This window comes from Lathyrus oleraceus, chromosome 1 (genome assembly GCF_024323335.1).
Source record: "Lathyrus oleraceus cultivar Zhongwan6 chromosome 1, CAAS_Psat_ZW6_1.0, whole genome shotgun sequence".
NCBI classification, from domain to species: Eukaryota; Viridiplantae; Streptophyta; class Magnoliopsida; order Fabales; family Fabaceae; genus Lathyrus; species Lathyrus oleraceus.
In genome coordinates this window covers 264,840,460-264,864,057 of record NC_066579.1, presented here as the reverse complement: position 1 = coordinate 264,864,057, position 23,598 = coordinate 264,840,460, and the positions used below count along the sequence as shown (strand labels likewise).

General features: G+C 37.6%; 1 non-coding gene across 1 annotated transcript; it reads right to left on the bottom strand.

The window, feature by feature from the left end:
* Window positions 1–17,673: 17,673 nt before the first annotated feature.
* On the bottom strand, window positions 17,674–17,780 carry LOC127116078 (small nucleolar RNA R71). Its single transcript, XR_007801063.1, has one exon. It is a non-coding gene; the product is annotated as a small nucleolar RNA R71 (small nucleolar RNA).
* Window positions 17,781–23,598: the final 5,818 nt, after the last annotated feature.

Sequence of the window (23,598 nt, the reverse complement as noted above, 5' to 3'; positions counted from 1 at the left end):
TGCTTCCCATGACGTTGCTTGAAGTCCAAGGGATCTAATAAAAAATATGATAGCTTCTTTAACTCTTTCAAATCGAGACATCTCAACTTGTACTTCTTAGTGTTCCTTCGTCCATAATCCATGGTCTGAAAATATTTGCAAATAAAACCTCAGTTCCTTGAAGTTCTTTTTCGTGTGATGAATGTTATGATGTGCATGAATGCATGAATGCAACAATCACAAGTAAGGGATCACACACAAGGCAACCAAAGGTCAAGGGATAAATAAAGTCATTGTTAAGATCAATCATCCATTTTGGGGGATTATGGTTTTCACCTTATCAACACCGAAGTTCTATTGATATTAACATGACTTGATGGGATCAACCAAGAATCAAGGATTTGTTGTGAGTCACAAGCATGGAGTCAGGTTAAGAACCATCCCAAAGGAGTGTACTAAGGATAAATCTTGTAGATCATGTTCTAAAAAGTTTCCAGAGTCTTAATTCCATCTATAAGATATTATAGGTTAGGATGACTGACTCATCAACCCATAATATTCTCAAGAGAAACTCGTCTGAGTGTAGTATCGCATAACAACTGTTATCAAGTCTACACTTGAACAGCCTCCGCACTACGTCCTAAATAGGCCAAGTTGGGTTAAATGTTCTACGGCCCTCAGCTTCTCGAACCCCGAATCAGAGAAAGTAATGTCTAACCACAAATAACCTGTGTGACATCAATATGTCCAAAAGGGTCTCCACTTAGTAGATGTGTCTCAAGCCAACTTGTTAAGGACTACTCCACACAAGTATAACATGACAATACCATCCTCCTATATTAATTTCACTCAAGTTCGGGTTAGAACTTATCTTACCACTCAGAGATCACCAAGCACAACAAGCAGATTATATCATACATACAAATATACAAACAACAAATATACAGTTATATACACATAAAAAAGTAGGCTAAACCCACTGAGGACTACTCCCGAGCAGAGTCGCCACTTAATTTCTGTAGCGGTAAATTCATGACCATTAAACTATGGATAAACATAACGTCAATAAATCCAGAGTTGCCACCGCAATTTTATTGTTTCCAAAGGAAAAGGGAAAAGTACGAACAAAACCCAAAGAGGAGAAGTTTTCAAATCAAAACTAATAAAATGCCAGAGATTACAGGTAAGGGGGTTGGTTACACAGAGGGAAGATGTTAGCACCCAAAGTGTCTGTGGTACTCCTAGAGAGCCCTTTTTGTGTGTACATGTGTTTTCGTATAAAATGATGTTTGTAATAAATAGAGTGTTGTTATGTACATTAAGGTCCTAAGACCAACAGTCCACACAAACATTTTTTAGGGGTTTTTGTTGTTATTATGTACATTAAGGTCCTAAGACCACAAACACAAACAAGGTACAAGACAAGTATATACAATCACAATATATTAACAGCATATGGCTCAAGTGAGCAAAGTAAAAATGGCATTAAAATAAATAAGTTAAATGATATGTATAATGAAAAATGAAAAATGGCTTGGATTTGAAGTGCATAAGATAAATGGCTTGAAATTAAAATTAGTCAAATGTTAGTTGATTAGATGTTAGTATTGTTTTTACTTTTTAATTGTTTAAGTCATTCTTTGGAGAACACTCAACCCTCTATTCACAAGCATGGATCCTTGAACCAAGACATCTTCTAAAGGAAGGAAAAAAGGCCAAGTTTACACACAATACCATGAAAGGGAGGAGACTTACAATCTCACTTACTAGAATGATATGCTTTTGGGTCAAAATTTAGCCCTATGTCAAGCAATCATAATTGGACTTATGCAGAAGTCACAACTATCTAAGGTTGGGCAATAGAAATTTTAGTTTTAATGCATTTTAGAGATATGGTATAATGAACCATACTCCTAAAACATACCATACTTAAAATAAAATGGAAAAAGGGTGGACCTAATCTCATCCATACTTGTATTGGTTTATCAACCAATTAGCCTTAGGATATAGAGATATCATAGGTCAATGGAATGCATGGGATAAAAGGGGATTGAAGATGAAGAGGGAGGGGAAATGAGACAAACGCAAATTGGGCAAGGGAAGGATTTTATCAAATTAAAATCATTCATTCATTTTGGGAGATGGAATGTACATTCCATCAAATTTTCTAAATCCAATTATTTTAATCCAACAAAGTCCAATCAACCTTGACCAAGGCCCAAACAACATAGTCAAACTCAACAAGTCAATAAAAATAGCTCAAAACAATTTATTCACAATTAAACAAATTAAAATCAATTAAAAAATACATTAAATTAAAATATGTTTAATCAAAAACCTAAAATCTCTCCAAAACACCAAATAAATGGCCAAGAAATTTATCCTAGGTCAATGAAGGTCAAAGGACCTTGGACAAAAAAAATCATAATTTTTGGAAACATAAAAGTATTTTTAAATAATTAAAAATATGCAAAAAAAACAATCAAATCATGAAAAATATTAATATTGATCCAAAAAATAATTTTAATTCCGAAAATAAAAGGGAAAAATATTTGAATTGTTTTTGTGAAAGTCCCATATTTTTTAGATCAATATTAAAATTAATATGAATTAATGAAAATAAAGCAATTAAAAGAGAAAATCAAAAAATCAAAAAAACATGGACCACTTGATCTCCCTCATTAATTGATATGGCAGGTCAAATGGCTCCAATCGCACGTTCCACGAGGTCATTAGTCAATAGTGCAGCAGGGATGGTAAAAATAACCAACGCGTGAGATTAAAACAATTTGAAAAGATCATGTGGTTCAGAAGCATGTCAATACATCGCCGGAGCCAGAGCTTCGGTCTTCTTCTCCGATGGACCTCACCGGACTGGTCTACCTTCAACCATCACCAAAATGAAAAAGGAGGATATGACTTTAAAGAAAAAATGCTCAGGAGCTCGAATTTGTCCTCAATTTTGTCTAACTCCAAGTATATACATTAGATACAGGGAGTTGAATTTTGAGGATCATGATTTGAGTTGCTTCGATTTGACCTCTAAGCAACTCAATCTTGCTGCCTACATTGGTAGGACTTCAGACAATCAAAAATCAACAAGAATAGTGGAGAATTGAGTGAGACTCGAAGAGATGAAAAATTATGGATATCACTGTGAGCAAATTCTTTACTTTGAATAAGTTTTGAATGATATCAAATTGTGTGATCATTGTCCAATTGTTGGTTGTGCATTATTTCGCATGTTTCAATTGTGTTTTTAGCCTATACTATTATTTCGTGTCTATACATAAAGATCCACATTGATACATTCTTCAAAGAACTCATAAAAATTGTTTTGTGTTAGCATGTATCAATACATGTTCTTTTGCATCGATACATACACCTGTTTTAAATCACAAAAGGTTTTTGCTTCAGTATGTATCGATCCATACGAGCCTTGCATCGATACATAAACTTGTCTTAAATCACAAAACATTTTTGCTTCAGTATGTATCGATCCATACGAGCCTTGTATCGATACATGTTAGTTAAAATGTTCTATGGATCAATACATACGAGCTTTGTATCGATACATACTTGTATTAATTCTCAAAAATTAATCAATGCTACAATATGTATCGATGCATAACGTTTTGTATCAATACATAATTCTGTTGTGCCTACTAACAGCTTCTGTCTTTCATATAAGAAGCAATTTTTGACAGTTTAGACAGCAATGAATTCAGAAGAGAAAAACAGTTGAACACAAGATCAAAGGAGTGTGTAGCAACAATTGTTTGAGCAGTTAGAAACCTGAAAGAGACTTCATCTTCTTCATCTTCTCAATCACTTTTCTTCAAGAACATCAACACATAATCATTCTTGTTCTTTGGATTAAAGGATCAACGAGATAACGTTCAGTGGAACGATCAAGGATCTAGCTGAGGTGTTCAGTGGAATGATCGAGGATCTAGCTGAGTTGAAGGTTGAAGGGGGTTTCGACGAAAAACCAGTCGGTTTGTCCTTCAAGAACTGGAGTGTTCTTGCGGGTTTGTTAGTCACATTTGCAGAACAGATTCACCCGTAGCGTAGGGTTTGGAAATCGGGTGATTTCGCAAACAGGACGTGGAACCGGTGAATTGTTTGCAATTTCTTACAGGAAATTCTTGGTCGAGCTCAGATCAAGTGAAGGTTTTATACAAGAAGAAGTTCTTGGGATTTAGAATTCTGTCTGTGTATTGTAACCTTGTATCAACGAATTCGGCATTATTGATAATTATAGTTCTCAATTTCATTTGAAATTGAGAGGGAGACGTACCCACACGTGAGGACGACATGGGGAACTTGCTTACCAAATCTCTGCGTATCGTATTCTTTCCTTATCTCTCTTTACGTTTTCAACAGTTTTGTAATTTCAGTTAGTGTGTTGTGGCTGTATTTTTCGTGACACAATAGTGGCAAGAAAACTTCTTTAACTAAAGTCCACCATTGTTCATCATTGATCACATACACACCAATTGTTTGACAAAACTGTCAGCTGAGTTTTATTCATTGGAATTAGGATTTAGTGATAAGTGCATTCAATTTGATAAGATTCTGGTGTTAATAATCTCTGTCGTTCTAATTCAAATCCACCAATAAATTCCCGTGTCCGGTTTTCTAGTAGCGGTTCAGAATAGATGGAAGTCGATTCGGGACTGAAATTTTCCGCTAAGTTTCAATAACTCTGATAAACTTTTAAATCCGTTTATTTTCAAAGAGGTGATCTATTCACCCCCCCTCTCGATCACTAGCAACACCGTCTAACAAGTGGTATCAGAGCACCGGTTCGCTGGTGTTCTGTGGCTGCCTATAACGATATGGATTCTGGACCAAAGGGGGCGTATAATAGAGCGCCGATTTTCAACGGTGAAAATTACGGCTACTGGAAAGACTGCATGCGTGTTCATAAAAATTCTGTTGATAGGCTAGTATGGGCAGCCATTGAAAATGGTCCTTTTCAAATTACTATGACAAATGCGGCTGGCGCCATAGTACCTAAACCAGAAGGTGATTGGAATGAGAAAGATGAGAAAAAGTGGTCAAGTGATTGGAGAGCTCAAAATATTGTAATTTCAGCACTTGGTGTTGATGAGTATTATTGGGTATCCCATTGCACGACAGCTAAAGATATGTGGGACGCTTTAGAAGTTGCCCATGAGGGTACTACTGAAGTAAAACAGTCCCGCATTAACACACTCAATCAAGAGTTTGAGCTCTTTCGCATGAAACAAGGAGAATCTATCTCCGACATGCAAAAGAGATTCACTCATCTCACAAATAGGTTGAATGCACTTGGAAACCTGTTTCCAATGAAATAGCTACTAATAAAATTCTGAGGTGTCTTAGCTGGGAATGGCAACCTAAAGTAAAAGTTATTAAGGAAGCCAACGATCTAACGACACTTACGATTACAACACTGTTCGGAAAGCTGGAAGAACATCAGCAAGCATTAGAAAGTCTTGAAAAGTTTGAGAACAAAAGTAAGAAGGAAAAGGAGAAGAAGAGAGACAAAGAGGGAGAGAAGAAGCCAATAGCTCTTGTGGCCTCTAGCTCTAAGTCCTCACGAAAAGAGCAAAGTGACAATGATTCAAGTAGTGACAAAGATTTGGATGATGAGGAAATGGGACTGTTTGTAAGGAGATATAATAGATTCATTCGAAAGAACAGAGTCAAGCATTCCGACAAAAATCTCATGAAGTTTCGAAGACAATCTACAGATTCAAAACAGGAAGAGAATAAGAAGAGTAGAGGAAGAGGATCTTGTTTTAATTATGGTAAATCTGGACATTATAAAACAGATTGTCCTATGAAGTATAAGGATCAAGGAAAGGCTCCACCAAAAGGGTACAACAAACAAAGAAGAGCTTACATTGCATGGGAAAGTGACAGTGATTCATCAAGCACATAAAGTTCAAGTGATAGTGATGAAACCGCAAATCTGTGCCTTATGGCTCACACCAGAAATTTGTCCTACCACAAGAAGAAAATCAATGATAAAAAGGTAAAACAAGCCTACTATAATAAATTCTCTTCTATGACTTTTTCTGAACTGAAAATAGCTTTTGAAAAGCTGCATACCGAAGCTTTAGATGCTTTTAAAAGATTATCTTCCGATAAACAAATTTTTTCATTTCTGGAAGGTAAAGTATACAAAGCTGAAAATGATTTAGAATCGTTAAAAGCTAGTATTGCAGAAAATTCAAAAGATATTGACATTGATGGATGTAGTAAAGTTAGGTATTGTGACGCTTATCATATTTGGCAAAAAGAGGTAAACACTCTCAAGGTCAAATTGGAAAAAGCTTTTCAACCTAAGATTACTTATGCTGTTGACTCTAGGTTGTTTAAGAAGTCATTAAATCCACCATATGCAAAATACTCTTTTATTCCAAAGGATTTAATGAACAAGAATAAACAAACGCATCATTAAGGTTTATGTCATTATTGTTGTCATGCTGGCCATACCATTGAGAAATGCAAGTTTAGGAGATTTCTTGTTCCTAAAGGTATTTATCAATGGAAGCCAAAAGGCAACCATGTTAGCACTTACCCACTTGGACCCAATGAAAATTGGGTACCAACTTTTCTCTTTTGATATTGCATGATGAGTGCCTTGCTTCCGTAGATAGGAGATGGTTTCTTGACAGCGGTTGCTCAAGGCACATGACCGGTGACATATCGCTTTTCATAGACTTCAAAGCAAAGAAGAAGGGATATGTTACTTATGGAGACAATAACAAAGGAGCTATACTTGACAAAGGTAGTGTAGGTAATCCCTCTACCACTACTATTTCTGATGTCCATTTAGTAGAGGGGCTTAAACACAATTTGTTAAGCATAAGTCAATTGTGTGACAAGGGCTATAAAGTCTCTTTCACAAAAACTTGCTGCATAATTGAACATGCTGAACAGAACGTTGTGTTTAACGGTATAAGAGTAAACAATATCTATATGCTTGACCTTTTTGATGTATCTTTAACAAGTACTAAATGTCTAGTTAGCTTGAATGATGATTCTTGGCTTTGGCATAGACGTTTAGCGCATGTTAATTTCGATTTGCTTAATAAGGTTGTATCTAAGGATCTAGTAGTCGGTCTTCCAAAAATAAAATTTTCAAAAGACCACCTATGTGACGCGTGCCAAATTGGAAAACAAACAAGGGTCTCTTTCAAATCTAAAAATGTAATTTCAACTTCACGACCCCTTGAGCTTCTCCATATGGATCTCTTTGGACCTTCCAGGACAAAGAGCTTAGGTGGAAATTATTATGGTTTTGTAATCGTTGACGACTATTCTAGATTTACTTGGACTATATTCCTTCATAGCAAAGATGAAACCCTTTTTTGCTTTTAAGAATTTTGCAAATTTGTCCCAAAACAAAATGAATTCCAAAATAGTTACAGTTCGTAGCGATCATGGTGGTGAATTTCAAAACTATCACTTTGATAAGTACTGTGGCAAGTATGGTATTGAGCATAACTTTTCAGCTCCTCGAACTCCACAACAAAATGGCGTTGTGGAGCGTAAAAATCGTGTTTTAGAGGAGTTGGCAAGAACAATGCTAAATGAGGGTGGATTACCAAAATATTTTTGGGCTGATGCAGTTAGCACAGCTTGTTATGTTTTAAACAGGATCTTAATCTGTCCTATTTTAAATAAAACCCCTTATGAGCTTTTAAAAGGAAGAAAGCCAAACTTGTCACATCTTCACGTATTCGGTTGTAAGTGTTTTGTTTTGAATAATGGTAAGGAAAATATTGGGAAGTTTGATGCAAAAGCGGATGAAGGTATCTTTCTTGGATACTCACATTCAAGTAAAGCATATAGAGTATATAATAAGCGTTTACTTACTGTTGAAGAATTTGTCCATGTTTCTTTTGATGAGTCTTATCCGAAAAGTGTCGGAAAAGGTATTTCTTTTGATGACGCAAGTGTATCTACAGAAGACATACTCAAGGAATCTGTTATGGAAACTGATCAGTCCAGAACAGTTGCCCATGAGAAGGAGGAAGATACTAGTCATGAAGAAGATGAGGAAGAAAGGACAGCTGAAGTGAACGACCTTCCACCAGCTTGGAAATCTTCAAAAGACCATCCTATTGACAACATCTTGGGAGATATTTCAAAGGGAGTAATGACTCATTCTAAGATAAGTAATTTTTGTTTTCACTTCGCTTTTGTTTCACAAGTACAACCTAAAAATGCCAAGGAGGCCTTGATTGATGAATTTTGGCTAATGGCCATTCAAGAAGAGCTTAATCAATTTAAAAGAAATGACGTTTGGGAACTTGTCCCTCGTCCGCGAGATCATCATATCATAGGTACTAAATGGGTTTTTAGAAATAAGCTTGATGAAAACGGAGTGATAACTAGGAACAAGGCACGTTTAGTAGCACAAGGGTATAACCAAGAGGAGGGCATAGACTATGAGGAAACTTATGCTCCAGTTACTCGCCTTGAAGCTATACGTCTCTTGCTTGCCTATGCGTGTTCTAATAATTTTAAGCTTTACCAAATGGACGTAAAGAGTGTGTTTCTAAATGGTGTCATAAATGAAGAGGTATATGTCTCACAACCTCCTGGTTTTGAGAATGCTGAAAATCCAGATTATGTTTACAAATTAAAACGAGCTTTGTATGGTCTTAAACAAGCCCCTCGGGTTTGGTATGAAAGGCTTAGCAAATTTCTAATTGATCATGGGTATTCAAGAGGTAAAGTGGATAATACTCTCTTTATTAAACACAAGGGAAAGCACACTCTTTTAGTTCAAGTTTATGTAGACGATATAATTTTTGGTTCAACTAACATACACTTGGTCGAAGAATTTTCTAAGGTTATGCAGGGTGAATTTGAGATGAGTCTTATGGGGGAGCTGAATTACTTCCTAGGTCTTCAGATAAAGCAACTTGATGAGGGTACAGCAGTATGTCAAACAAAATACTGCAGAGAACTACTCAAGCGCTTTGGAATGAATGACTCAAAATCAATTGACACCCCTATGCCTACCAACGGAAATCTAGATAAAGATGAGCATGGTAAGAGTGTAGATGTCAAAAAGTTCAGAGGTATGATTGGATCTCTTCTGTATCTTTCTGCTTCTAGACCTGACATCATGTTTAGTGTTTGTATGTGTGCACGATATCAATCAAATCCTAAGGAATCACACCTAAAAGCTGTTAAGCGCATATTTAGATATCTTCATGGAACATCTAAATATGGGCTTTGGTATTCCAAAGGAAGTGATTGTAGCTTAGTAGGTTACTCCAATTCTGATTTTGCTGGCTGCAAATCAGATAGGAAAAGCACGAGTGGTACATGTCACATGTTTTCAAACTCTCTGGTAAGTTGGCATAGCAAAAAGCAGGTATCTGTGGCTTTGTCAACTGCAGAGGCTGAGTATGTTGCAGCCGGTAGTTGTTGCGCTCAGATTTTGTGGCTAAAGCAACAACTACAAGACTTTAACATCCAACTCAAACGTATTCCAATAAAATGTGACAACACTAGTGCCATAAACCTTACTAAAAACCCTGTTTTACACTCATGCACTAAACACATAGAGATTAGACGTCACATTCTTCGCGATCATGTTGAAAAAGAAGACATTGTATTTGAGCATGTTGATTCCAAAAATCAGCTTGCTGACATTTTCACTAAACCTTTGGCAACGGAACCGTTCTTCAACACTCGTCGTGAATTAGGGATCTTAGATCTATCTCCATTGTTGTCTTAAGCATGTTTGTTCTTATTTATATTATGCCTCACCTTGGTTGATGAGTTTTGTTTTAGATTTCATTTATACCTCACAAGGTTACATCAACAGAGGTAATATCACTCCTTTCTATATCTCTTTTAGAACTATGTGATTGTGTATGTAAGAACAAAATTCCTTATTTTTGTTTATGTGAATTTCTGTACATATATTGTTTGAACATTAATATCTGATTTGTGAATTATACTTGGGCATCATTATCATGACATACTTCATAATGCATAACGATACTGCATAAAAATTAATTAAAATTTGGTTTGACATCAGTATGTATCGATTCAAAGATGCATGTATGGATTCATGTCTTCTGCATTTCACATTTGTCAAAATTGGTTCAGTATGTATCGATCCATCCGTCATTTGTATCGATACATAGACCCTTTAAAAACAAAAATGCGTGACATGGATCGATCCATGCCTATATGCATCGACACATACTGATTGTTTTTGGATTAAATGCATTTTATTTCACTCATGGATCGACACATCAGCAACTCTTATCACATCCTTTCACAAACTTGGTATCAGCAGTTCCCATTCTTCCCAAAACCTACGGCTAACCCTAATTTCCTTCATCATCAGTCTCTCCAAAACCATAAATTCATCCTACTTTTCTTCAACCTTTCATCACCATGCCTCCAAGAACCATTCCAGTTAGAGCAAAGGGTAAAGGAAAAGGAAAGGAACCGGTTGGCACCTCTCAGCAGTTACCAAAAATTCCTCCAAATGCCTTGGATTTGCTTCATACTGCAATTGCTACTGAGTTTGAGAATTCTTTTAAGACAAGGTTAGTTATGAAACCCCATGTCTTCGATAAACATGATGCTTTTCGTCTGCATCTCAATGATGAGCTTGAACTGCTTAATGCATAAAAACTCGGTTCTTTTTTTACTACAAAGGATGATTACCATGAGGATTTTATCCGTGCATTTTATACTGGCATATAATCTGGTAAAGGATATATGTTTAAGTGTTCTATCGGTGTCAGAACCTATACTTTTAAAGCTGCTGATTGGGAAACAGTGTTTCAAATTCCGCTTCCGTCGCTTAATTTCAAGACCTGGCATGACCTGCATTTTGATACTGAACTTAACCTGAAGGAGTTTACTCCATCTATCTTGAAACTGGACAGACCGCTGGGTGAGGATGAACATGTTACTTCTGGTATGATAAAGAAAATTCCTCGTATACTCCATTGGATTATCTCGCACATTCTGCGTCCAGCAAACAGTAGACATTCTAGGTTAGACAGGGCAAGCATTCATCTCCTGTATATTCTTCAAAATAAGTTTCCATTGAATTGGGCAAATTACTTTGTGAAGCGCCTCTTTTTCGTGCGTAACAGTGCCAAGAATGTTGCTCTTGGTTATGCGTCTCAAATCATGAAGATTCTTAAGTTCTGGAATGTTGCAATCCCTCCTGTTCCTCTCATTTCACCATCTGCTACTCAAGAGTTTGACTCTTCCACTTTATCTCATATGGGATATCGGTGGGACAAGGATCGTCAATGTTTCTATTTCTTTGAAAGGAAATCCAAAACAAGGATCTATAACTTTGATGTGCCTTCTGAACGGATTCATGTAGTTGAAGACCAACCTGATGAAGAAATGCATGATTTGAATGAAGCAGATGAGCCTGCAGCTGATAACAATGCTGGTTGGGATGATTGGGTGCGACAAAGGTGGTCTCCAACCAACTATGTACCTGAACCTACGGTTCCTCCGTTCTCCGGCGGTGCTTCATCTTCAACATCTACTGCGCACCTCACTCAAATGCTTCAACAAATGGAGATTGCCAACCAAGAACGTCATGAAGAGGCACGGTCTTGGCATGTACAACAAAATGAGTGGCATAAGGAGCATCGTGAGTGGCATGATGACCATACACGGATGTACCATAACCAACACTCTTGGCACCTAGACTTGGTTAAGTGGCACCAAGTCTTCTACAATGAAATGTCTGGCTTTATGGACGACTGTCGTGCCAATCCTGGTATTATGGACAGATTTAGAAGTGTCGAAGTTCAGGACCGGTTTAGGCACTACACCTTCATGGGCCAGAATCCAGATGCAATGCCTCCTCCTCCACCTCCGCCAAGCTTCAGAGATCCTGATATAGATGACGAGGAGTCCCGTGGTGGCTATAACCCACATTAAACCATCATCATTTCATTTCACTGCATTTCATTGTATATTGCTTGAGTTTTTTTCGGATTAGTTGCACAATATATGTCTTGGCTTATGTAATTATTAAACACTTTCTACTAGTTAAATGCTTATTTCCTATTGATTACTTCTAGTGTTATTGCCTTTATTTGTCATTCTTTGTGAGTGATTCTTTACTTTTTAAGCTTCCTTCTTTATGATTGTTAGCTTCTTTATCATTTTTGCTATGTCCGGCTACAACATGTTGCTTTGATAAAACTGTTTTTTTCTTTTTGATGTTGACAAAGGGGGAGAAATGCAGATGTTGACAGATATGCACAAACTCAGGGGGAGTATCACACATCTTGCAAAAAAATTTGCCATCATCAAAAAGGGGGAGTTTGTGAGCAAATTCTTTACTTTGAATAAGTTTTGAATGATAGTAAATTGTGTAATCATTGTCCAATTGTTGGTTGTGCATTATTTCGCATGTTTCAATTGTGTTTTTAGCCTATACTATTGTTTCGTGTCTATACATAAAGATCCACATTAATACATTCTTCAAAGAACTCATAAAAACTGTTTTGTGTTAGCATGTATCAATACATGTTCTTTTGCATCGATACATACACCTGTTTTAAATCACAAAACGTTTTTGCTTCAGTATGTATCGATCCATACGAGCCTTGCATCCATACATAAACTTGTCTTAAATCACAAAACATTTTTGCTTCAGTATGTATCGATCCATACGAGCCTTGTATCGATACATGTTAGTTAAAATGTTCTATGGATCGATACATACGAGCTTTGTATCGATACATGCTTGTATTAATTCTCAAAAATTAATCAATGCTACAGTATGTATCGATGCATAACCTTTTGTATCAATACATAATTCTGCTGTGCCTACTAACAGCTTCTGTCTTTCATATAAGAAGCAATTTTTTACAGTTTAGACAGCAACGAATTCAGAAGAGAAAAACAGTTGAACACAAGATCAAAGGAGTGTGTAGCAGCAATTGTTTGAGCAGTTAGAAACCTGAAAGAGACTTCATCTTCTTCATCTTCACAATCACTTTTCTTCAAGAACATCAATACATAATCATTCTTGTTCTTTGGATTAAAGGATCAACGAGATAACGTTCAGTGGAACGATCAAGGATCTAGCTGAGGTGTTCACTGGAACGATCGAGGATCTAGCTGAGTTGAAGGTTGAAGGGGGTTTCGAGGAAAAACCAGTCGGTTTGTCCTTCAAGAACTGGAGTATTCTTGCAGGTTTGTTAGTCACGTTTGTAGAACAGATTCAGTCGTAGCGTAGGGTTTGGAAATCGGGTGATTTCGCAAACAGGTCGTGGAACCGGTGAATTGTTTGCAATTTCTTGCAGGAAATTCTTGATCGAGCTCAGATCAAGTGGAGGTTTTATACAAGAAGAAGTTCTTGGGATTTAGAATTCTGTCTGTGTATTGTAACCTTGTATCAACGAATTCGGCATTATTGATAATTACAGTTCTCAATTTCATTTGAATTTGAGAGGAAGACGTACCCACACGCGAGGATGACGTGGGGAACTTCCTTACCAAATCTCTGCGTATCGTATTATTTCCTTATCTCTCTTTACATTTTCAACAGTTTTGTAATTTCAGTTAGTGTGTTGTGGCTGTATTTTTCGTGACACAATAGTGGCAAGAAAACTTCTTTAACTAAAGTCCACCATTGTTCATCATTGATCACATACACACCAATTGTTTGACAAAACTGTCAGCTGAAATGTGAAAACGGATCAAGGATAGACTCAAAGGGGAGAATATCCGTCATCTTTTATGATGAACATATCAAGGATAGGCAATCGGGGAAATGTGAAAACGGATCCGCTGGGGAGAATAAAGGAAGTAGATTACTTTTATCGGGTATTGGGAAAAAGTAAAGTACTCACAAATCGAGAAGAATATTACCATTTAATGGGTAAGAAACTCTCGGGGGATGAAGGTATCTATCTAGGAAAGTTCTAGAAAGAAAAAGTCAATCAAAGACTCAACCCAATGAGGATATAACTTCGGGGAGTGGTTCCATCAAGATAATCAACTGGGGAGGAAGCTGAGATAATGATCATCCACGAGGAAATATTTCAGTGGGGAATGAGAAAGGTAAAATTCTTTCTGCTTAAGGGGGTTGACACTCTACAATTGAAAGAGGACAGACACACAAAATCTGCGTAGGGGAGAGGATACCACCATTACAAAGGATCAGAAAAAGAATGAATCACCAAAATGAAATAATAATGCAATAATGAAATCTATGGATGTATATGTATATGTATATACGATGATTATGCTGACAAAACAATCACAAGGATATAAATGCCAATGATCTGAATCATCGTTACAACACTCGGCCGGTCTCGACAGGATGGCGGCATCAATTGGAGAAAGATATGTCAAGGATGAACATGAATCATCTGTCTCGAAGGCTCGGTCCTGTATGGGGACAGAGGACAAATTTGCATAGGACCTGCACCATCAACTCTGTGGGGAATTTTAGGTTAACACCATATCAAATGAGAGATAACCTTGTAGAGGACCATAAATATTTCTCAAGAATTAGTGCTAATAGGGATCAGACACAAACTTTGATGACGACTCGAGTGGGGAAAATTGAGTTTCCATTCGAAAAAAATGATCGAACCAACTGCTTGGGGAAGACCAACAATGCTTCACATTTTGGGACTTACCTGTTCTCAGACTGTTGTTGACGTTCCTTTAATGGAATCGATTGCTCTTAAAAAGTAATTGCTTTTATTATTTTAAGAAAAACATGATTTTGATTTTTAAATTCAATTTCAAAATGATCATCATAAAATTTAATTCTATTTAGCTGAATAAATAAGAGTAGAAACAATTGGATAAAAAGTTCAACTTTATTTAATAGAATGGTAGTCTGTAAATGACAAGATTCCATAGATCCTTACAAAAGTAGAAAAATGGTAATTTACATGGAAGAGGGCTACATTGAATATAATGATCACTACTCCTTCTACCAACTTTGATACTGTAAGACCCTAATTTTGACCCTAAGATCCCTCATGGCATCATATCATTGCTCATTGCATTTTGCCTCAAGGATCATATCATCTTGGCTCCTTACCCTAGGTTGGGACTTGTGTGAGTTGGTTTGAGACCACCAGGCATGCTTAAATTGTATATTATTGCTTTTCTTATTTTGTTTACCAACCAAAAGCACAAAAATATGTCACTAACTTTCTTTTGTTTTGAAGCTTAAGCAGTCATGTGATCCAAGGTTCCTATGAGGCCCCTATGCTCATTGAAATGGCCAGATGAAGGTGAAAGCAAGCATGACAATGGTTCCCAAATATCTCAATCATAATATATGCCTCCCAAGTGTCTTAATTTTTCAATTTGATCAAGATAAACCAAAGGGCTTGAGGACTGTTTCCCAAGGAAACCCTAATTCAATTGTGCATTGACTATGCCTTGCTCATGAAGCAACCTCAACCTATGATCAAATACAATCAATGGAGGTTCTTTCATTCATCATTTTATGCATATATAAGCCTATGTGAGTGTCCTAAATCATTCATTCATCAAGATTTGGAGTTTGGACTTGAGAAGTTGATCAGTCAATTCATCTGACTATTTTGAAATCCACTGAGACATAACGTTTGATGTGTTTGTCAAATGATCACACTAAAATTTACGTATTTTTAACTTCGATTTCATATGCATTCTAGTTGTTTTATTGTCATTTTGTGGTGTTATTACTGTGTTTTTCTTTGTTTACAGGTTTTTACTTTAATAGGAGCCACGATCTAGAAAAGGAGTGAAAAATGGATAAAAACCCTAAAATTCAGCATTTTGTGCTTATGGCCTACCCCATGGCGGGCGCCACAGACCAAGCCATGACGTGTCCAAGTCCAACTTCCTCAACTCCCACGTTTCCCCACTTCATCCACTAAGGCGCCCCACTTTGTGCTTGTGGCGGGCGCCACAAGAAGGAAACGGTTTCCTCTATTTTCAAGTTGAAGGGCATCCAAGTCAATTCCACGATTTTTATTTTCTGATAAATAGAAACGCGAATTCAGTTTTACAATGATCCAAACTTAGAGCAGACGCAAACTCAGAAGCAACTTTGTTTCACTTAGGCATATATTCAGTATTCTATAGTGGTAATCGCTTCGCATTGGAGTGTTACCACAATTGTGTCATCAAGTCTGTGATAGAGTCTGTAATCGAGTTTAGAGCACTTTGGAAGGAAGTTAATACTGCCGCCATTTTCTTTTCCGCATTGCAATTTACTCAGCCCTCCGATTGGAGCAGGTTTTTATTACTCGCTTTACTTTATTTATTTCCCGCACTCGCTTTTACTTTATTTATTTCCCGCACTTGCTTTACTTTATTTATTTCCCGCACTCGCTTTACTTTATTTATTTCCCGCACAGGCTTTACTTTATTTATTTCCCGCACTCGCTTTACTTTATTTATTTCCCGCACTCGCTTTAAATTATTTACTTTCCGCACTCGCACTACTTTTATTTATTTTAATGCACTTTTACTTTACCATGTCTAGCTAAATTTATAAGGCTAGAATGTAAGGATCGTAATTAAACCAGTAATTCGTACAATTGTTCGTAGAAACACTTAAAGGGCTATTTTAACTTTCAACTTAAGTTTTCCCGCACTTCAATTCTGTTGGATAAGATCGAAAGCCGTCCAACGTCTTTATAAACTTAATTGTTTTTTAACTATTTCAAAAACAGCGAAAGCGCTTTGTTTAGTTCATTAGGAGTTTTTAACATCAAGAAGAAAAGAGATTTTAAAACTATTTTCGGACGCGTTTATAAGTTTAGAGTCTGGTTCGTGAGAACCTCTTTTGGTTAAGAAATCCAGGTTATAATACTTTTCAACTTAGTCAAGATACTATATTTCTTAAAAATAGGTTTACTACTCTAACGCAATGCGCGCCTTTTTATAAGTGACAATAAGAGGGTTTGATTAGGGAGTACAACTCGGTTCTGAATACGCGAAAGCGACAGTTCCTGTTAAATTAGTTCTTTTCAAAGTAGGAAACATTGCCCATAAGTTGTTCTATTAGCAAGTACTTGGATTATCAATTGATTACGTGAATTACATTCGACCCTGTCTTTATTAATTATATTCTATTTCAATACTTTACTTTTTATTGCACACTACAAAAACACTTATTTTGATTACCTTTGATAAACACCATAACAACAGATAACGATAGCTTGACACTTGGTCTCTGTGGATACGATAATCTTTTATATTACTCTGACGCGTTCGTATACTTGCGAACACCGCATCAAGTTTTCCAACGCATCAAGTTTTTGGCGCCGTTGCCGGGGACCAATTTTGTCAAATTTCATTTTCCTGTTGTTATATCGTTTAGACTTAGGTTATTTCCCGCCGGTCAATGCGAAGAACTCGCAGTACCGGAAGTTTAAGCTTAGTAAACCCTCTGGCGGAACCTGAACTTTACGCTCGCGCACATTTATTCTTTCATAGAATTAAGAGAGCTATGGCCGAAGATCAAAACCAAAGACCTCTTAAGGACTTCGCTCAACCATCTAATGAAGAACCTAGTTCTATTATAGTAAACCCAACTATCCCAGCCAATAATTTTGAACTTAAACCATCTCTGTTACAATTAGTGCAACAAAGACAATTCGCGGGTCTCGCTACCGAGAACCCTAACCACCATTTAAAAATATAAAGACCGCCGTTCTTCGAAACCATATAACTAGATTTACCAAAAACCATGGAGAATCGTTGTTCGAAGCTTGGGAGAGATATAAAGAGTTGTTACGAGCATGCCCACATCATGGTTTAGAAAATTGGTTAATCATTCAAACCTTCTATAATGGACTTCATTATAACACAAAGATGACCATCGACGCTGCCGCAGGAGGTGCTCTGATGAACAAACCTTACCCTGAAGCTAGTGCCCTCATTGAAGACATGGCTCAAAACCATCAATCATGGGGAGTCGAACGAGCGATAGTTGAGAAAAAGGAAGCCCAAGGAGGAGTACATGAACTAAGCTCTATAGACATGATGCAAGCTAAAATGGACGCATTAGCCCTTAAGGTCGAGCATATGTGCATAAACCCGAATATTGTAGCCACAGTTTCATCGGATTGTGAGATATGTGGAACCCAAGGACACCAATCCGCCGAATGCAGTCTATTGAACGAAACCCACTCTGAGCAAGTGAACTACACCCAAGGGAACCCATACTCGAATACCTATAACCCTGGATGGAGGAATCACCCTAACTTCTCCTATAAAAACAATAACCCTATTCAAAATAATGCACCTCCGAGACCTAGTTATCAAGCCCCTAGATCAAATCAACCTATGCAACCTGTACCACCAAAGCCGAGCCTTGAGAAAATTATGGAAAATTTGATCACTGCTCAAACCCAACAAAACAAGGAGTTCATGAATCAAAACATTCATGTTAACGAATTGATTACTCAGTTAGGAACCAAGGTTGACCAAATAGTTACTCATACCAAGATGCTTGAAACCCAGATCTCTCAGGTAGCTTTAAACAAAGCCCCTCAGACTACACCTGGAGGACAATTCCCTGGACAACCTCAACAAAATCCGAGAGGACAAGCCAATGCCATTACCCTACGAAGTGGGAACGCTTATGATGAGCCACCAAACCCAAGATTGAGTGAACCCGAAACTTCTAAGGAATGTACTAAACCCCCAGACGAAGTAAAGGAACCAGAGGAATCTGAAAACCAGGAAGGTCGAGATAAAGGAGAAGAACCTAAAGATAAAATTTACGTACCGCCCCCGCTATATAAACCACCTATACCATATCCCCAAAGACTCAAACAAACCCAGATCAATAAACAGTACCAAAAATTTATATAAGTTATAGAAAAACTTCATGTAGAAATCCCTTTCGCAAAAGCCATCACCCAAATACCTTCTTATGCAAAGTTTCTGAAAGACATCCTTACCAACAAACGTAGACTTGACGATCCGAAGCCTTTGGAATGTAATGCTATTTCCGAGGACAAATTATCAAAGAAAGATAAAGATCCTGGAAATTTATCCATTCCTTTCCTTTTAGGTAATCATGTCATCGAAAAAGATTTTCTAGACTTAGGAGCTAGTGTGAGCTTAATGCCTCTAGCAGTTTGTGAGAGGTTAAACTTAGGAGAATTACAACCCACTAAGATGTCACTTCAGTTAGCCGATAGATCTGTCAAATATTCGATAGGCATTTTGTTAGATGTTCCTGTTAGGATAGGTCAACTATTCATCCCTACTGATTTTGTCGTCATGGACATCAAAGAAGATAATGATATACCAATTCTTCTAGGTAGACCATTCTTATCGACTGCAAGAGCCATAATAGGTGTCAAGAAAGGAAAGTTGACATTTGAGGTAGGTGACGAGAAAATAGAATTTATACTTCCGAAATTTCTTATGGAACCTGTGATGGGAGACTCGTGTTATGCCTTAGATATCATTGATGAATGTATTAGAGAATTAGAACAAAAAGAAATTATAAAAACAATCAAGTTACCATCAACCCCCATAAAGGAAGATGATGACTTTAAAGAACCTTACATCGATGATAACCTTTACGAATGTTTGTCCCTTACCCCAGATCCTATGCCATGCCCTAAGAAACCAACCTTAGAACTTAAGGAACTGCCTAAGAACCTGAGATATGAGTTCCTCGATGAAAAGATGAACCGCCCAGTTATAGTCAGTGTTACCTTGAGCCAAGAGGAGACGAACCAACTTTTAGACGTTTTACGAAGACACCCCTCAGCCTTAGGATATAATATCTCTGACCTGAAAGGTATAAGCCCATCCGTATGCATGCATCGGATTTCGCTCGAAGAAGATTCAAAACCCTCTAGGGAGCATCAGAGAAGAATAAACCCTATAATGAGGGATGTTGTTAAGAAGGAAGTTCTTAAGTTACTTGAGGCAGGTATAATCTATCAGATCTCGGATAGTAAGTGGGTGAGCCCTATGCATGTAGTACCTAAAAAGGGAGGCATCACAGTCTTGCAAAACGATAAAGGCGAACATGTAGCAAAACATTTAGAAGGAGGATGGCGGATGTGTATAGATTATAGAAAATTAAATAAAGCAACTAGGAAGGACCATTTCCCTTTACCATTCATAGACCAGATGTTGGAGCGTTTAGCCAGACACTCTTACTTCTGCTATCTAGATGGATACTCTGGATTCTTCCAAATACCTATTCACCCCGAAGATCAAGAAAAAACTACCTTTACATGCCTCTATGGAACCTTTGCCTACAGACGAATGCCTTTCGGCCTCTGTAACGCCCCAGCTACTTTCCAACGCTGCATGATGTCAATCTTTGCAGATTACCTAGATGGTATCATGGAAGTGTTTATGGACGATTTCTCGGTTTTCGGATTCAATTTTCACAATTGTCTTGCTAACCTTGAGAAAATCCTGGAGAGATGCGTGGAGGTGAACCTCGTGCTAAATTGGGAAAAATGTCATTTCATGGTGACCGAAGGAATAGTTTTAGGACATATAGTTTCCGAAAAAGGTATAGAGGTAGATAAAGCTAAAATAGAAGTTATAGAAAACCTAAAACCACCAAAAACCATCAGTGAAGTCCGAAGCTTTCTTGGACACGCTGGATTCTACCGGCGTTTTATTAAGGACTTCTCCAAAATAACTAAACCGTTAACCGGACTTTTAATGAAAGATGCTGAATTCATTTTCGACGAAAAATGTAATGACGCATTTAATCTTTTAAAGCAAGCATTAATCTCTGCACCCATTATGAAACCGCCCGATTGGTCGGAACCTTTTGAGATAATGTGCGATGCTAGTGATTATGCAGTTGGAGCCGTTCTAGGACAAAGGAAAGATAAAAAATTACATGCCATTTATTATGCCAGTAGAACCCTAGACGCTGCCCAACTTAATTACGCAACAACCGAAAAATAATTACTCGTTGTAGTTTTCGCTATAGACAAATTTAGATCTTATCTAGTAGGAGCAAAAATTATTGTTTACACCGATCATGCTGCCATTCGTTACCTATTAAGTAAAAAAGATGCCAAGCCCAGGTTACTCCGATGGATTCTATTACTACAAGAGTTTGATTTAGATATAAGAGATAAAAAAGGCACTGAAAATGTAGTGGTTGATCACCTTTCTAGGCTAGAACATCTAAAACCTGAACCAGTACCCATAAACGATGATTTCGCCTATGATAGACTGATAGCTAAAGTAGAAACCATTGAAGACAATAACCTAGATTTGTTTGAGCATTCCCAAAATTCCTTAGCAATAAATAACGTACCCTGGTATGCAGATTTCGTTAATTACCTAGCTGCTAATATAGTACCCCCTGATCTTGACTACCACCGCAAGAAGAAATTCTTCCACGATGTGAGAAACTTCTATTGGGACGAACCGCTCCTTTTCAAAAGGGGTAAAGATGGCATTTTTCGCCGTTGCGTTCCAGAAGAAGAGGTAAATAATATTATCGAGCATTGTCATTCTGCACCTTATGGTGGACATGCAAGCACCTCTAAGACATACGCCAAGATTCTTCAAGCTGGCCTATTTTGGCCCACCATGTGGCGTGATGTCTATGCTTTCATTGTCAAGTGTCATAGATGCCAGCGCACTGGAAACATTTCAAGACGTGATGAAATGCCTCTAAGAAACATTCAGGAAGTAGAACTCTTTGACATTTGGGGTATAGATTTCATGGGACCTTTTCCACCATCCTTAGGAAATAGGTATATCTTAGTGGTTGTAGACTATGTGTCTAAGTGGATTGAAGTTATAGATGCACCCACAAACGACACTAGGGTAGTAATCAAACTATTTAAAAACTATATATTCCCTAGATTTGGAACACCATGTTTAGTCATAAGCGATGGAGGATCACACTTTATATCGAGAATATTTGATAAACTTTTAAGAAAATATGGAGTTAGGCATAGAGTAGCAACACCGTACCACCCACAGACTAGTGGCCAAGTAGAAGTATCTAATAGGGAGATAAAACAAATCCTAGAGAAAACTGTTTCTATTTCTAGGAGAGACTAGTCTCAGAAGCTTCAAGAAGCGTTATGGGCCTATAGAACTGCTTTCAAAACCCCTATAGGAACTACCCCTTACCAACTAGTTTATGGAAAATCATGTCACTTACCATTCGAATTAGAGCATAAAGCCTATTGGGCCATTAAAAATTTGAATTTAGACTACCTGGCCGCTGGAGAAAAGCATACCCTAGACATTCATAAATTAGAAGAACTTAGGCAATCTGCCTACGAGAATGCAAAAATATATAAAGAGAGGACAAAAGCTTATCATGACAAAAGAATAGTAAAGAAAAACTTCAATGTAGGCGATTATGTTCTCCTTTTCAACACTAGGTTACGACTCTTCCCTGGAAAGCTACGTTCAAGATGGACTGGTCCTTTCGAAGTATCCAAGATTCTGAGATCAGGAGCCGTAGAAATCAAGAACGATACTTGTAGTCCATTCATTGTAAATGGACAAAGACTGAAGCTCTACGAAGGAGGAGACATTCCAACATACTACTCGAGCCACACCCTGATTGATCCACCGATTCATACTACTACGGGTGTATAAATTCTAACCGTCAAGCTAATGACGTTAAACAAGCGCTGCGTGGGAGGCAACCCATGGTTTTTCTTTTCATTTTACTTTTCTCGCATTTATTTACATTTATTTTTATTTTTATTTTATTTTATCTTATTTTGCATTGAGACTAAAGTTGGAATGGTTTGTATTTTCAGGATCACTTTCCTAACTGTTACAGGATGCAGGGTTTTGATGACATGCATGTTACCTATAGAGACAATGCTCAGAGGGAGTGCTACATTGCTTTATACCAGCACCCTATGGCACCCACACGTTACCCCGATCAGCATTATATGGAGGCACTGGGTATCGAGCCTAGTATCCGATTCCTTAGCCACCAGCTCCACTGGGACGAATTTGCTTATGACTTGAGTAACACATATAGGAACCTGACTTTGGAGTTCCTGAGTTCATTCGACTACGACCCATATTCTGGACAAGATGGGTATGCTGCTTTCAGGCTCTTTGGAGTTGAGTACTCCTTCAGCCAGAAAGAGTTCGGCGACTGATTAGGTTTCCAGACTACTCCTGATGCTATCCCGGAGACACCTTTGGGATATTTCCTGGGTAAGGAAGTGGAGAAGTTTTGGAGTGATATATCAGGTGGCGGAAGCCAGGATCCATCTACACAGTTATCTTATGTCATACATAACCCAACCTTCAGATATTTTCAGATGATATTAGCACATTCCTTCTTGGGAAGACAGGATGCAGAGACACTATTGAGTGAAGAGGAGATCTTCCTATTATTTTGCGCATCCCAGTCTCGCCCAGTAGCATGTGGGAACTTTTTATTGAATAATCTCAGCGGTATCTCTAGATCCGCCGAAGGAGTCATCCATGTTGGTGGAATCATCACACAGATTGCAGTCGCTTTGGGTCTGTCTCGCAAGCTGTTACATCTTCAGACCTACTGTGGATATACTACCATGGACATCTATTTCTGTTTGACCAGAGGATTGATGAGGAGAGCCTCTTTCCACCCATGCCAGTTCCGAC